This window comes from Jaculus jaculus, chromosome 4 (assembly GCF_020740685.1).
Source record: "Jaculus jaculus isolate mJacJac1 chromosome 4, mJacJac1.mat.Y.cur, whole genome shotgun sequence".
Lineage (NCBI taxonomy): Eukaryota > Metazoa > Chordata > Mammalia > Rodentia > Dipodidae > Jaculus > Jaculus jaculus.
Genome location: NC_059105.1, coordinates 139,640,599 through 139,649,705, shown reverse-complemented (window position 1 = coordinate 139,649,705; position 9,107 = coordinate 139,640,599). Strand labels below are relative to the sequence as shown.

Here is a 9,107-nt window from a genome sequence, read left to right as displayed (position 1 = left end):
TTACTTAATATATTTTTTTTCCAATTTCATCCATTTCATAACTATATTTTTCCTTAGAGATGAGTATAACTCCAGAGAGTTTATACCACATTTTCATTATCCACTTGATGGGCATTTAGGTTTTTTCCATTTACTTGTTATTGTGAATAGAGAAGCAATGACTATGGATGAGCAAGTGTCCCTGTGGCAGGATACTGAGTCCTTCAGATGCATGCCCAGAAATGGCAGAACTGAGTCACACCCTAGTTCAATTTTTTTTTTTTTACTATTTTTTTCCCTAATATTAGAATTTGACAAGAATATATTTCATTTTTTCATAAAAGTTCTTAACAAAAATATATTTTCCATTAACTTAAAACTATAGTTTTAGAAAGCAAACTTGAGTTATTATACTCCACTACAGGTTTTACAAACAGCAGTGCGAGGAAAAAGGCAGAGAGTGGACTGGTCTTAAATACCAAAACGTTCATTTAAGAAGCTTGACTTTGTCTTTGAATATCTTAAAAGCAGGATTCTTGTTAATTTTCCTATTGAAAATGGCCAGGAACTCCTCCTCAAACATGTGCCAGTCCTTCGTGACCCTGTGATACTGAGCTACAACCTTCTTCAGCTTTTTGCTCGCCATTTCACTGTCGGGGCCTGTTCTCGAACTGCTTTAATGGTTCCCTTCCCGTTGAATTTACCTTTTGCAGGTACTTCGTGGTCTCCTGGCTCTCCACCCACAGGATGTCCTGGCAACTTCATCATTTTTTTTAACCAATCTGAATCAACTTCCGCATACTTCCGTTTTTACCCCACAGCTATCTCTGCCTCTTCCGTGTCAACATCTGCAGGGCTACCACTTCCATATGCTCCCTCTGCTGAGGACTGAACTCGCTTGCTCTTCTTCCCCACCCAGCCATTGGCCATTGCAGTTTCTTTCCTGTCAGCCTCATGTTCAGTCTCCTGACCCTATTAAGCTTCTTTAAAAAAAAAAAAAGAAAGAAAAAAAAAAAACTTTTGTTCATTTATTTGACAGAGAGAGAAAGAGAGGCAGATAGAAAGAGAATGGGTGCACTAGGGCCTCTAGCCACAGCGAATAAAATCCAAATGCAGTCCTACCTTGTGCGCCTGACTTACGTGGGTCCTGGGATTTGAACCTGGGTTGTTTGGCTTTTCATGCAAGCCCCTTAACTGCTATGCCATCTTTCCAGCCCTATTTTTTTTTTTATTTATTTATTTATTTACTTATTTATTTATTTACATTTTTGTTCATTTACTTGAGGCAGATAGAAAGGGTTGACATTTCTAGCCTTCTTGGGATCTTGAGTCTTCTTGGTGGCTTTCTAACATCAGTTCTTCCTGTTTCTGTTTTTCTATTCTTCTGCAGTTCTTCCTTCCTTTCTCTTTTATTCTTCTCCATGTTGCATTGTTCCTGCACAGTGCCATTTGCTTGTGAATATGAAACTTTGTGGGGGAAGGGTGGCATTTCTGCACATGGCTTGGCTGCCTAGCTGTTTGCTCCTTATTGGCTGCTCACTGCTGGAAGCTTCTGAGAAGATGTTTCACACCTGCTGAAGGACAGATTCCTTATGAACCTTCAAGCTGTTCTTCATCCAGTTCTGAACTTCCCCTTTTCTTTTTAGGAACGTTGTCAGAAGCACCAATTTGCTGTAAATGTTCTCTCACTTCGGGGTAATGGGTTTCTTTATCTGTTCATTAATTTTCTGGCTCCAGGACTGCTCCATCACGTCGTCTTTGTGGGTCTTGCCCTCATAGCCTTTACCACTGAACTTCTGATCTTCACTTCTCCACTTCATATGCTCTTTGCACTCGTCACCCTAGAAGTCTTTGCCCCAGTCAATACGAGAAAGTCATTAACAGTTCTGCAAATGCACATGCTTTTCCACTTGTGTTTCCTTCACTGTTTCACCACATACATTGCGTGTAAAAATACCATTTTCAGCTACATCATTAAATATTCTATCATCCAAAATAGGTTGCACCTCTTGTCCTCTAGTCAGTGGCAAGCAAGATTCACATACCCGGTGTCTGATCTTTCCTCCTCAGTGCTGTCTGAGCCCTGAGGCCTCTCAGGAACAGTGCTCCCCAGAGTGGCAGAGGGCCTTGTTCTCCACAAGCAGCAAGCCTTAAGCCCCATGCAGTGGAGACCAACCATTTCAGTTAATAGCTAGGGGCGGGGGACTTTAAAACAGAGACGAAATGGATAGTCACCCCTATTCCAGGACTCCTTCACTTCCCAGTGCACCAGATGGAAGGGATCTCCAGCCAGCATTTATCATTAGTTTTCTTGATGATAGCTATTCTGACTGGGGTAAGATGAAATCTCCAAGTGGTTTTTATCTGTATTTCTCTGGTGAATTTTCTGTGGCATATTTCCTTATTGTCACAGCAATGGCAATGGTATATGTTTTATTAGATTCTGCAGTGTTTCTCGTATAGGACAGATAACAAAAAATTTGTCTTTGAAATATCAACTGGGGAAAATGTTATTCTTCTTGACAAACTGATTTTCCTATTATTAAATATTAAAAGTTGTATGATCAAGTATTTTTTTTTTCTTGACTGTCATAAAACATGAATCCAAGCTTATATTGTCATCAAATTCATACAGTCGTGGGACCCACTCACTTAAGGAAAATGGATTTAAAATTAAGAGCACTAAATTAAATGAAGGATTGTGGAAGATCCTTATCCAAAGTTCAGGATCTGAAACTTCAGCTTTACAAGCTACCTATAAAGTTGCGTCTGCTTCAAACTAAGTTTTATATCCAAGTATTAATATCTTCCTCCATCATCATTTCTTAATGCACCAGATAATCTCTTGTTCTTACATAATTGGAATTTGAATGGTTGAGCAATCTAATTTTCTAGAAAAATGTTCTCTATATATGAGTGTAGCGGTTTGATTCAGGTGTCCCCATAAACTTAGATGTTCTGAAGCTAGGTTCTCAGCTGATGGAGATTTGGGAATTAATGTCTCCTGGAGGGAGTGTATTACTGGGGGCTGGCTTATGGATGTTATAGTCAGCTTCCCCATGCCAGTGTTTGGCACACTCTCCTATTGCTATTGTCCACTTTATGTTGGCCAGGAGGTGATGTCTTCCCTCTGCTCATGCCATCATTTTCCCCTGCCATCATGGAGCTTCCTTGCAAGCCTGTAAGCCAAAATAAACCTCTTTTTCCCACAAGCTGCTTTTAGTTGAGTGATTTCTACCAGCAACACGAACCTGACTCCAAAAGTAAAGTGGTACCAAAGAGTGGCATTGTTGCTAGACACCTGGCTGTGTGGCTTTGGCCTTTTGGAGCTAATTTTCAGGTCCAACAACTCTAGCCAGTGACAAATCCCCAAATTTGATAATTCTAACCAGCACCAAGTCTCTGGCATTCCAATTCCACCCCAGAAGCAACTCGGGAAGGATTTGAAACCTTGAACTAAGAGACACCTTGCAGTGCTATAAGTACAGCTTGATGGACTATTCTTGTCCGAGTTGAAAGACCTGAATGCAGTAAGAACTATGGACTGTGAGGTTTGCCTTATCAGGGTGAGAAAGAGCTTTGCTTGGACTGGGCTAGCAGTTTGTGTGAGAAGCTTGCTCTTATACCCATGTTCTGAGAAGTTGTTCAAGGTTGCTTTGCATAGAAATGAACTGGTATGAGCAGAGGGATATGGCACAGAAAGAAAAATCTTTGGGTGAACTCTTGCCCATTCATCTGCAATTGGGAGATTACAACCTTTGACATTGGGCCAGCTGACCTGTACTGGGTAACAAAAGAATGTAGACTCTTTTGTAGGGGTCTGAATGCTCAAGGAGTGTCCTGTTCTTCAAAGTCTCCTTTATTCCCCCCTGGATTAACAAATTGGAACCTTACCTGGTAATGTGGAGTATAAGAAATGTAGGAAAGAGAGACTGTCATTGAGTTTGCAACATGGTCTTGTGTTTTGGAAATGGCCATGGGCAGTGTGAAGCAGGTTTGCTGGATGCCTGCATAGAGACCCCATGGGGCCATGAGGATGAACCATGGCTTGCAGTGGAGACCCAGTGGAGATGCCGTGACTACAAGATGGCTGCTAAGGAGCTGCTGGCCCCAATGAAGTTTTCTAGGACTGTGAGTAGCCTAGCTGGAGGGGTGGAATTGGAATGCCAGAGACTTGTTGCTGCTGAAAATTATCAGATTTGGAGATTTGTCACTGGCTAGAGTTGTTGGACTTGACGCTACTTAAGTTTGATGTTTGCTCTGGTTGTATTAAATCTTGTATTGACTGAATAGTCTTTGCTATGCCTGATGCCACCTTTTGCAGTGTGAATGTTTATTCTGTGTAATTATGTTTTTTTGAGGTTACTTTTTGGTATTGTGGCTCAGTTAAAAGATCTTGGACTATGGGATGTTTAAACACCATTAGGATTGACTAAAAATTACGGGGACTTTTAAAGTCATACTGAAAGCACTATATTTTATATTATGTATGGATATTAGTTTATGGGGGCCAGGGGCGGAATGTGGTAGTTTGATTCAGGTGTTCCCTCATAAACATAGATGTACTGAAGTTAGGTTCTCAGTTGATAGAGATTTGGGAATTATTGCCTCCTGGAGGGAGTGTATTATTGAGGGCTGGCTTATGGGTGTTATAACCAGTTTTCCCATGCCAGTGTTTGACTCCTGTTGCTATTGTCTACTTTATGTTGGCCAATGGGTGATGTCCACCCTCTGCTCATGCCATCGTTTTCCCCTGCCATCATGGAGCTTCCTTGTAAGCCTATAAGCCAAAATAAACCTCTTTTTTCCCACAAGCTGCTCTTAGTTTGGTGATTTCTACCAGCAATGCAAACATGACTGCAACAATGAGTAAGCATCTTCTCTAAACTTACAACACATAAATATTCATCTGGTAAACCCCCTGTCCTTTTGATCAGCAAGGCCATGCAGACCCAGAGTTCAGATTCTATACAGCCTGCAAGAGGAAGGTCACTGCAGAGCAAAATTTCCTTAATGCTTCTAAGAGAAGCTATGTGTTCAGTAAAAGTCTGACTCATTCCAAAAATGGCACAACCAGTAGAAAATTATAGAGCATTTCCAGAACTTCTCTCAATTCCCAAAATGTAGTTTCCCAGTTTTCTTAGGTTCTTTTGCCTGGTGACTCCCCAAAATATTACCAGTGTAGACATTGCAGGGGGGCAAGTTAACCACGGTTTTAGTTTTGGAAAGAAAGGGAAGAAGAAAGCACCTGAGCTGAGAGGTTCCTGATTGGGTTATACATAGCAACTTGGATTGGGTGGGAGAGGTTTATTCCCTGGGGAATGTAAATTAAGCATCAAGCCAAGGTAAATCCTATTGATTATTTTGAATGTATGTGGGCCTCTTGATAGGCTGATGAGTTAAGACAATAACTTGGTTGCTTTGTATTAATGTGTGGACTTCTGAAAGGGTGATGAGCTAGAAAATTGTATGTGTGGGCTCCTGATAACCAGTGTGAAAATAATACATAACTGACTGCTTTGTGAGTCAGCATAAGGCAAGGATTTGGGAGTTTGATTTCAGGACTGTATTCTCTTAATCTCTGTGTTCATTGGCTCTTTCAGAACATATATATTATAGATTTATTCCTTTCTGGCCCATAACCCAGACTCACTACCTGAAAAATGGGGCCTACCTTATTTCTAATTCCTCAATTGACCTGAAGAGCAAAAAGAGAAATGTTTAATTTTGGGCCACTTGCATGGTCTTATATACACTACACAGCAGTAAAGTGTATTGAAAAAATAAAGTGATTAGTAACAATATAGAACAAAACTGGATGAAACTTTAAGACAAGATAAACAATGATTCAGGCCATACAGAACTTCCCATGAAATTCTGAGTATGGGCTACTTATGAGCCAGGTAGGACAATCATAGCCATGTGGCTATAATACAAAGATAAGCTCGATTTATAAACCCATCAGTGGCAATCCCCTTATTGTATGTTTAGATTTTCTTCATTCTTTTCCCTTTGGCACTGTTGATACTCAAAGCTTACAATTTTATACTCTCGCTCTTTCAATCTACCCCAAATTTGGACTTCTCTTAAAAGTAGCTATTTTGTCTTTGATCATATTCTCAGTATATAAGTATACTTTATTTCTCAACATTTTAAGTGATGACACCCCCTAAACAAGCTACACAAGGATGGCTCTCCTGGGACAAACATAACCATGAGTTTCCTGGCTCTCATCTTTTCTGTGTCATTAGTTAACACAATCATGTTACTCTTGTCTAGACGTTATATTTTTAATTTTGCAAAATTTGTGTCTTCTAGGAATGTGACAATTTCAAATTAAGTTTATGATTCCAGCTAATCTCTACTACTGTAAACCCAAAGGACCATCTCTGTCCAGATAGAGCAGGATGATTTATAGTTCTGCCTAGGCAAGGCCTATGCCCTTCATCTGCATGGAAATAGTTATGGGCAATTGAATGACCATCACTTTCTACCCAAGAAAATCTTTGAGACTATGATTCTTAGTGGAGAATTGTGGCAAGAGAATACAGACCAATAGATGGTGAAATCAAAATCAATATATGAAAAAAGGGAATGGAAACTGGAGAGTGGCAGTCTTCCCAGTGCTGGCTACATGTGACAACAGAGCATGAGTGAGCAAAGCCCTGAAATAGAAACACAAGGATAAGATGCTATGTAATTAACCTATTAAAAGGTAAGAGAGAGATGTGTGGCCTGGTGCTTTTGAGTGTGACCCCTTTCCAGCTCACTAGCCTGTTTCCATTCTCAGAAGAGCCTTTCTTTTTATTTTTCCTTTTTCTTTTTCTTTCTTTCTTTCTTTTTTTTTTTTTGATAAACTATTTCATTACCTTATGTATCTTTAATACAATTACTTGCTGTTAACACACAACCTGGAAACTTCTACAGGTGCTCTCTGAAAACAACCTTATAAAGTTTCTTGGTTAAAACAAATGTTAATTATCTTGTTTGTCCTGTGTGTCCAGGTCAGATAAACTGAGGAATTTTCTTTTTATAGTCCTTTAGAGACTAGGCCCATAGAGAGTATAGCCCCAACTTGGATTGATTGCTAGTAAATCATGAGGCATCAGAAAATACAGTTCAGAAGGGTGTAATTGACAAATGCCTTGGTCCAAATGTAACTGTATAGCTTCTGTTCATAATTCCAAACTCCAAAACTAGTGACATGGACTTGTCTAAAATTCAATCACTCACTCACTCAATCAAACAAACAAAAAACATTTAAGTAAGTTGCCAGAGACCAAATGCATTTGTTGCATAGTCCTAGTGATTTCTGCATTGTACTTACACGTGACACCACCCTGCCATTTAAGGTACCTTTTAAGCTGAAGAGATTGTTTATCAGATAAAAAACACACCATGCATGGAGGCTTGAGACATGAGTTTGATATCCCAGAACCCATTAAACAGCTGGGTGTGGCCACACACATGTATAGCAGCAGAACTCTGGAGAGCAGAGACCACAGAATCAGAATCACAGAGGTTCACCAATGGCAAGCTCAGAAATGAGTAAGAGACTGTTTCAAGTAAAAGCAGGCTAATGAGCAGTGGAGGGAGATAGCTAACATTCTCCTTTGGGTTCCACAGGCATATCCACCAGGAACTGCATCTGCACATAAACATGCATGCAACACACATACACACACACACACACACACACACACACACACACACACACACACAAGAAAACAATTACTGAACAGCTCATTTGTTGTTTACTTATTTGAAAGACAATCATCAATTGAAGAAGCCAATATAAGAGCCATTTCCAGACAGAATGCCTTGCTTAACCTTTCTTGGCACTTCCAAAGTCTTCTACTAATTGCAAACGGGTGTTACACTGGTATTTGAGAGTAAGAGACTGCAGTTAAGTAAGTAAGCACTTCCACAACAGTGGTCACTCACTCCGAGCTGCACAGCTCACCTGAAGGAGCAGAGGTGGACAAGAGACTCACAAGTACTTGCATGATCACTCTCTTAAAGTGTGAATAAGCTCAGCTTTACAAAGATATTTTATCAAGGAGATGTCGAACCTCAGCTATTTTCATTACAGGTATCCTGACAAATTGCCTGGCTTCTATTAATAATGATTAACTTATAAGGTTAAAAAAAAAAAAACAACTAAAGTTTCAAGTGCTAGAACAACTTCCCAGCTCAGTAAATAAATGAAAGGAAAAGAAAAGGATTTTAGAGATGGCTTAAGAACATGATCTTCTGAATATTTCCTTTTTCAGGGAACACTGAAAACAGTATCACAGGATGTCCTAAACTTAACGTCTAATCCTCTCTAAGATGGTGAATATTTCCCCTTAATATTTCAAACCTTTCTAATTTTAAACTATTTGGTAGTCAGAGGGAAAGTATATTATTATACATGACTTTTAATGTTAAAGTAAAACAAAAATAAAATTAAGAAGTAAAAATATCCTGTATTTGGAAATGCAGCAACCTTATTCTTTAAAAGATAGTATCTTGCAATCTGGCTTTGAATTCATGGTCTTCTCTCATGCTGGGATTATAGACATTAACCACTACAGCTGGCCTTAATTTTTGCTATCATTAGATGATAGCAAATCATCTAATGATATAATGATAGCAGCCAATATCTCCTGACTGTATGTCATGTGTAATATTCCTATCTATCAGCGACTATCATCATAAAATATTTTATTTCTATTCCCAAGTTTTTCTCATTATACCTTGGGGTAGGTACTGTTATTGTCAACATTTCATAAAAGAACTCAGTAGAATGCAGACAGAGCCCCAAACTTTCTAAAAATTCATTAGTTATTTTAAGGATATAGGTTTTGGAGATACACACAGCAAAACAGACAAAAACCTGAGATGTGCCTTGACTCTACCATATAGTAAAAATGACAGTTATTTTTTCTTTCATTTGCAAAATGTGAAAGCTTGTGGCAAGAGAAAACATAACTAGGAATTGCAACACCCGAGCCCACTGTGTTTTCTTTAGAAATCATTCAAAAATTTACCAACATTATTATCCATAATATTGTGATAGTAGTCACAAGACACTAAGGAAAGCACATACCACAAATTCAGTACTGTGGTAGATGCTCAAGAAATAT

General features: G+C 39.1%; 1 pseudogene; it reads right to left on the bottom strand.

Moving 5' to 3' along the window:
- Positions 1-466: 466 nt before the first annotated feature.
- LOC101616856 lies at positions 467-7,985 on the bottom strand (annotated as a pseudogene).
- Between the last annotated feature and the right edge of the window lie 1,122 nt (positions 7,986-9,107).